Source organism: Sander vitreus, chromosome 20 (genome assembly GCF_031162955.1).
Source record: "Sander vitreus isolate 19-12246 chromosome 20, sanVit1, whole genome shotgun sequence".
NCBI lineage: Eukaryota > Metazoa > Chordata > Actinopteri > Perciformes > Percidae > Sander > Sander vitreus.
This window is the reverse complement of record NC_135874.1, coordinates 10,150,457-10,158,837: the sequence shown is the minus strand read 5'-3', so window position 1 is coordinate 10,158,837 and position 8,381 is coordinate 10,150,457.

The window sequence follows — 8,381 nt, the reverse complement described above, 5'->3', positions numbered from 1 at the left end:
ACAAGATAATACAGTACATCATTGGAAACAGAAAATATAACACACATAAATGTATTGCCTACAGATAAAATAAGACAGAAAAACAAATTAGACCCCCAAAGGGAGTGGGCCAGGGGGGCAGACTAGATGGCAAAATCACCTCCCAGAGGCATCTCTCAAAAACTCTATAAGGTAAAAGTAAATATTTACTCAAGGTCCTCTTACTTTCTTTTTCTGGTCTCGGGTTGTTTTTGCTTAGTCATGCAGTTGGCTGCTTGTACCTGTTGTTCACGTTGGCTTAAAATTTGTGTGTCAAAATACATTCTGTGTTTGCCTTGTGTCCATTTATGGTTCTGGAAAATCATCCTGCTCGTTTAAGATAAATACACTTTTTTAAACTTTTTTTTTTTTATCTGAAAAAAGTGCCACACAGTTGAAAACAGAGTAAACTAGCGCATGAAAAGTTTGTGTTTTGAAGATACAAAGTTTTCACGGGACATTGACGTCAAGATAAATATCTTATTACCATGGTCTACAGCAAACTCTAAATCCATAATCCCCTAACTCTTGACTTGTCTTATTAAGTGAATGAACTTGTTTGACAGCCTGAGAGTCAACATACAGACAGAACTCCCTTGAAAAAAACATGAATTTTCAAAAGATTATTCTGAACAAGAAAAAAGCTTAAGGGCTTATATCCATTGTGCTCGCTGTATGATTTGTTTGTCCCTACAATACATAAACTCCTCCACTTGGAGTGACTGCCCTCTCCCCCCTCACCTGGTATCTTTTTTTTCAGTTTGGGACCACAATCTCAGACATGTAAGTGCTCATCCTGACCACATCGTACACAGCCAGACCTCAGATATACCTTGATATCCTGTCCATGGACATCTCAAACAACAGGAGAGCTGACAAGTCACACCCTTGGCAGGTGGCCAACTAACTCTGAAGAAAACAAACACAGCTCCGGATCTGTACATCCTGGGAATGAATGACTCAACTGGTCCTCCTCCACAATACCTCATGAAACAACAATCACAAGCTTTCCCCACTTCTCATGTAGACTTGTTCATCATAACCACAGACACATAAAGCCATTTTAACAAGTTTTAATGATGAATATTAAAGTGCACAGATGATAAGAGTCTTTATCTAGTTTGCATGTCAGGTGGAAACTTCACTTTATCCTTCACTAAACTTTTATTTTGTAGTGCCAGAAATCCTGATCTTTTGTGAATATTTTCCATACATATATAGTGGGCTAAATTATTTCAGGACATGATTGCTTTCAAACTTTATTAAAATTCTCATCTGCACATCCTGTAATTATAGCATTCGTCATCAGCCCTCTGGCAGTTTCAGTACAGATGGGTGTGCGCACAGCAGATTACCTGTTTTTTCAAAGATACCACAACAACAAATCCATGATGTTGTTAAAGATGTTGGTAGTTATACTGTAGATGATGGTCAGTGTAAAACCATGAATAAAGCTGCTATTTCACTGTGTTATAAATAAACATCGGACTCTCTTTTAGATATATTTGTCATTTTTACTTTTTTATCTTTTATTTTTTGGGGTCAGATGTCTAAGGCATTTATTTAGTCTCTTTTTCTATAAGTTATCATATCTGCAAATACTTGTTCAACTAATACAAACCTCAGCTTATTCCTGGCGCAATAAACATATAAACCACTTATTTACATAGGGAGATGCTTTTGTTGCCAATAAACATATCATGGAAGGACATTCACATCTGATGATTCATTGTTATACAGAACATGCAGTTAAAGGTGTGGTAAGTACATGTACATGTGTGTGCCCATACTGTAAAGGTTTATGTATTTTTTGTGCTATTGTTACTGTTTGCTTAAACTAAATGAAACCAGTCCTGATGAAAGATGTTTTCACTGAACATCATTTTGACTGCTGTTTATTTAATCAGGAATATTTGATGTTACAGAGAAATACTTTTCAGGGGTTAATATATGTGTACTGTACTATTTTACTGTTGTATTCTCTTATACAAATGTTCTATACGGTTAGGTAGTTTAATCATTAACAATGCGTCAGCTTCGATGAACTGGTTATATGTTTTGTCTGTAAAAAGTTCAGAGAAAACATCTTTTCTCTGAACTGTACTGGAGAACAAGTATAAAGTGGCATGAAATGGAAATAATTATAATAAATGCAGTTACGAATGAAGTATTCAGATTCTATGGCACAAAATGGAAACAGAAAGTGCAAATACTTAATCAGTACTAATCAGTAAATGCACTTGGTTACATGTACAAACGTTTACAAACTCAAAACACAGAGACACATCTTTGTGACTAAAAGCTTCTACAGTGAAGAATTGAGTAGCTTTGATTTAAAAGCAGCAATTCTTTAATTAAAAGTGATGACTTTTATTTTGATATGGTTTTAAAAGATGTAATGAAATGCTTTTTTCAGCTAGATTTTCGTTTTCTTTTTTCAAAATGAGCACCTGTGTGTGTGTGTGTGTGTGTGTGTGTGTGTGTGTGTGTGTGTGTGTGTGTACCTCATGCACTAGGCATTGTGCATTGCTACAAGGAAGTAATACAACAATGTACAACAGCACGGTGACACAGCACAATGCAGGCCACATTTCGGTTCTGTCAGAGTGATCACTCCTCTTTCCTTACATCCACCTCCGCTGCTTTCCCCTTTCCTCAACTCCAACCAAACCTCTGCTTCATTTCTTCATTCCCTTATTTCTCTCTTTACACAGCACAAGAGTAGTAATGTCTAAACCACATAAAACAACTCTTCAGAATCAGAATCAGAAATCAGAAATACTTTAATAATCCCAGGGGGAAATTATTTTTGTTACCACTCCAGGTATACAAACAACGTATATTATCCAGACTTTTAACATATATAATATCTACAGTAATAATATATAAAATATGAAATGTACAATGTTAATGTGCAAATAGTGTAATAAAAAAGAGAAATGATTGTCTATGTTAAGATGATTATAGTGCAATAAAAAAGAGAAGTGATTGTCTATGTTTGAGATGAGATGATTACAGAGAGGGGGTGTGTGACTCTCTGAGGGAGGCGTTGTAAAGTTTAATGACCACAGGCAGGAAAGATTTCCTGTGGCGCTCTGTGGTGCATGTGGGTGAGAGGAGTCTTCTGCTGAAGGTGCTCCTCTGCTGGGCCAGTGTGTCGTAGAGAGGGTGTGAACCACGGTCGTCAATGTGTCCACCTCCTCCCCCACGACATCACCAGCCCTCCTGATCAGTTTGTTCAGTCTGTTGGTGTCTGCAACCTTCATCCCACTGCCCCAGCACGTGACAGCGAAGAAGATAGCACTGGCCACAACAGACTGATAGGACATCCTCAGCATCGTCCGACAGATGTTAAAGGACCTCAGCCTCCTGAGGAAAAAGAGTCAACGTTGGCCCTTTTTGTAGACAGCCTCGGCGTGTCTAGTCCAGTCCAGCTTATTGTTTAAGTACACCCCCAGGTACTGGTACTCCTTAACAGTGTCCACAGGGACCCCCTGGATGGAAACAGGGGTCCCAGATGATTTCACCCTCCTCAGATCCACTACGAGCTCCTTCGTTTTTGTCACATTGAGCTGCAGGTGGTTCAGCTCACTCCAAGTGACAAAGTTGCCCACAACAGTCCTGTATTCATTCTCATCACCCTTTTCTATGCAGCCAACTATTGCTGAGTCATCAGAAAACCTCTGAAGGTGGCAGGACTCAGTGCAATAGTTTATGGACTCATGCTCGTCTAACTCCAACACAAAGCCCTAGTTTGTTTAAGAACACACTTTTTAAATTAGTAAGGGAAAGATGTGAAAATGCTGCTCGGTTTCAATCAAGGCTGGTTGTGTTTGGTGGAAGAACCGCAGGGTTTTATGGACCTTTGTGTTACTGTGATAATGAGAGGGGAGTAAAGCTGACGTCATGCACTGTGAATGTGCTGCCCTCTGCTGTTTGAACATAGAAACACACGTAAATGTGAAAAAAAAGCTGTAGTTAAAGGGATACTCCGAGTACAACACAGCCGGTGAAAATAGTTATAGTAGTAGTATAGTATAATATCTTATGGGGGGTCTGAAAGGAGATGTCCAAAGTTAAAAAAAAATGTCTCAGCTTGGACTTGAGACTTGACATTTTTACCAGGAACAGACAAGAAGACAAGCACTACTCAGACATAAAGAAATAGATTTCAAATTCTAGCCAAGAATGCAAAAGACTTGCAGAATTTTCCTTTTAAATGATGCAAAAATGAAATATAGCATCTTGGACTTCAATAATTCCGTTAATATAACTCAACCATAGGAACAGGAGGATGCATAATATATTTTAATGAATTGAATCATTCATCATTAAGACTGAGTATCCTTTAAAAAAAATTTACACTAGTGCATACAGGCTGATTTTTACAAAAACTTACTTACTTTGAGTAATATACATATATGTATATGCTGAGGCCTTTTTTACATTAAATGTTTTTTTAAACATTGAATGCACAAAGAAAGAGAGGTTCTGTTGGACTTAGATCAAATTTTCAAGGGAAATCTAAATACAAAAAACATGGCTAAATAGATCATTTAAAATGTTACAATATGACAAGATGCAGAGAAACGATAATCCGCGAAAATATATTTTATAAATAAAATATAATATATAATATATAATAAATATAATAAACTAAATAAATTTCCATTAATTTTAAAAATGTTGCAGCAATCGAATGTAAATGTTTATGCCTCTGTCAAATACAGTACAGGTGGCAATGCCTGTAAATTGTCATGATCCACAGTAAGTAAAAAAAACATGAAAACAGTGTTGGAGTCCACAACAACACCATGCTAACTCTAATAAATATTCATTGCCTGTAGGGTCACTATTCAACCACCAGAACAGGAGGATTCCTCAGAGGAGACCGTAATCCTCTCTTTCTCAGTTTTATAGTGGTTTATGCCTTGATGCGTGATGCCCATCACCAACAACACATTGGGTCCAGATGGGAGGAGGCAGAAAGAGAAAGAGAGAGAGCGAGAGAGAGAGAGAGAGAGAGACGGAGACAGACAGACAGACACAGAGATAGAGAGAGAGAGCATGGTTGATGTACATCTGTCACGCATTATTGCAGCGAATGCCAGCGCTGCTATCCTGGCTTTAGAAACTATGTGAGGAGGGGGTTGATGGGGTCGTCCTTAAATCACAATATGATTCCTCCTCCTTTTCTCCGCCGCTCCTTTTTAGTGACTATATCAGCACACACACACACACACACACACACACACACACACACACACACACACACACACACACACACACACACAAACATTGTCTTTCTTAAACATCGGGTGCTTTCTCTCTTTCTTCCTCACACACACACACACACGCACACACACGCACACATGCGCGCACACGCGCACACACGCACACACACGCGCACACACACACACACACACACACACACACACACACACACACACACTATCCCCCTATGAATTCCTCAGGAAGGAGTCAGCCTTCTTCATTCCTCTGGACATAACTTTTCCTTAACAAGGTACTGATGGTCTTGACCTCCTCTTCAAACAAACTCTTCCCTCCAATCAGGGAGGATTGTGGAACTGGGGCTCAGTCGAGGCCTGTGGGTATTACAGAGGAAACGTCCTGATTCTCCTTGATTACTCGCTCTCTCGCTCTCTCTCTCTTTCTCTAACTCTCTCTCTCAGTATCCCCCTCCTTCTGCCCCCACTCTCTCTCTCTCTCCAAATATCTCTGTCTCAGTGGCTTCTGGCTCTCCTGTTGTCTCTAACCCAATCTCGAACTTTTCTTTCCCGTCTCTGTCTGTCTACTCACTGTATTTTCTTTCTAGTCTCGTCTGCATCCATCCCTCTGATTATTCTCCAGTTTGCTGTTCAGAGCTTTCCAGCCTCCTGATGACAAGCCGTTTATCCACTTTGTTAGCAGAAATTCAACAAATCCTTTCAATCAAGACTTTAAGGAGACTATTGGAATACTCAATTGCACTGTATGTGTGTTCATGTTTCACAAATGGCCTTATTGACATGTGTGATAGGGGTAACATAACTCTTCAAAACTCCATATGATTATTAAGGTAAAGTTACATAGGGACTGACTGTCAGGAACAACATTGTCAAGAGGTTTTTGTTTTGAATTTTTCGCTGTATTTTCCTTTCCTCTTTTACATCTTGTTTAGCAGAGGAAATATGCAGAAAACAAAGTGTGTCAAATGACTCATATTTTTCAAGTAGATGTTAATAACAGCAATCTCATTCTTTACTGTTATTAACCAATACACGTGTTCCAAAAACTGTATGGGCCCCAAATATGACGATAAGATGTATTTCTTATGTTTATGAGACCTTTCGTTTCAATTCTAATTATTCTACAGATTACATTAGAAGACGAAGAACGACATATATTACAGGAAACAAATTCATCATTATAGTAATTTAAAATAGTATTCAAGTGAAGGAAAACCTCTTAAAACATTGTAGTTGTCTAGGAGAAGTCTGTAAGGGTGTTTCCAAATTTTGTGTGTGTGAATTTTTAATATTTTAAGAGCACGTTCTTTAACTGTGGAGTCAAATTAATAAGACTTTAGCAATCCCTACTTTTCTGAATACGACTTTTCTTTTTCATCCAAAGTATAGTTTCTACATGGCTATTAAAAAAGTGACATGATCTTGCATAAAATGGTTCAAGCGTGGTTGGCACACTGGATCAGATTGACGCTTCCTTCATTTAGATTTATGTTGTAGCACATTTACAGCCATGATAGCAGCTGTTCACAAAGTTCATTTTAGTTTAGTGTTTAAGCATGCTAACATTTTCTAAAAAAGCAATAAACGTAAAGCACAGCTGAGGTTGATGAGAGGTACAGTATATGGTTATTTACCAACAATATTGGACCTGATGGTGCAACTTGATGAAAAGTCAAGGGATCACCAAAATAATTACAATTCATCCTACGGGGAACATGAATGTGTGAACAAAATGTCACAGCAATCCACTCAGTAGTTGCTGAGACATTTCACTTAAAGCCATGAACCTCATGGTGGTGCTCAAGGAAAAGTCCAATGATCACCAAAGACATTAGCAATTATAATCTGGGAACCATTAATGTCTGTACAGAATTTAAAGGGTGATCCATCTGATAGTTATTGAGAAATTTCAGGGTGGATCAAGGCGGTGGATCGATTGAGTGAATGACATTCCCCACCATGGAGCCGCGCTGCTCCATTCTCCAACATGTGCCATTGGTTTACATCGAGCCTGTGTTCTCATGTTGTGGTTCCAGCTAGCGATATAAAGCCTATTGTCCTCACATGACTGGCATTATTACAGAGCAGGCTTCCTCATCTAACTTCAGCATCGCTGTAACGGCTCGCTTGATCTTTCTGACTTTCCCCGTCTCACCCTTTGTCATCATCTTCATTGTGTTTCACTGCCTCTCAACACGTTGTCTTCTGCTCTCTGTCTGTGGTGTTTTGGATTAAGGACTATCTGGTTGGAAGATGTGGTATTTAAATGGCACTGTGTGCGTGTGTGTGTGTGTGTGTGTGTGTGTGTGTGTGTGTGTGTGTGCGTGCATGTGTGTGTGTGCATGCATGCATATGTGTTTGTGTGTGTGTGGGGGGGATGTATTTGACTGTATGGCACACATTTGTGCAAGTCTATGTGTTGGTCTTTTTATGCATGTGTGAGAGATGACATGTGTGTGTGTGTGTGTGTGTGTGTGTGTGTGTGTGTGTGTGTGTGTGTGTGTGTGTGTGTGTGTGTGTGTGTGCGCATAAAAATGGAGGAGAATAGCAGCATAAAACACACAAGCTGAAACAGTGACATAACATTTTTGCAGACGGGGCGAAGACATTGTCCGTCATGACTCAACTATTCTAACTATGACACTGAATACCAGACGACCGGAAAGTACACAACAGCCGCAACAGTGTCACAAAATTCTTTTCACATTTCCTGGACAGTAACTGCAGGGCACGAGCGGGAACGGCCCCTCGAACAAGAGTCCCCTCTGAGTGAGGAGAAAAGGGGGACATTGTAGGCCGGGGACCCAAAGGTCATCATGGCTGTTAGGCTCACGCTCTGCCTGGACTCCTGCTGACTCACCGCTGGTCCAACCAGGAGGAGGACAACCGGGACTAATCTGCATATGTCTTGGGCCACCATTAGTCAAATGTTAGTCACAGCGCCCATTTAGGTGATGGACATGAAGAGAGTTTCTGTTCTCCAGACAGTCTTTGGCCCAAATGTGGATTTCTCAATCCCAATGTGACCTGATGTGATTGTATTTCCCCTTCCAGCTTTGTCTCCCTGTTCTTCGCTTGTCTCCAGAATCTGTTAAAGATGCTATAGTGACAGAC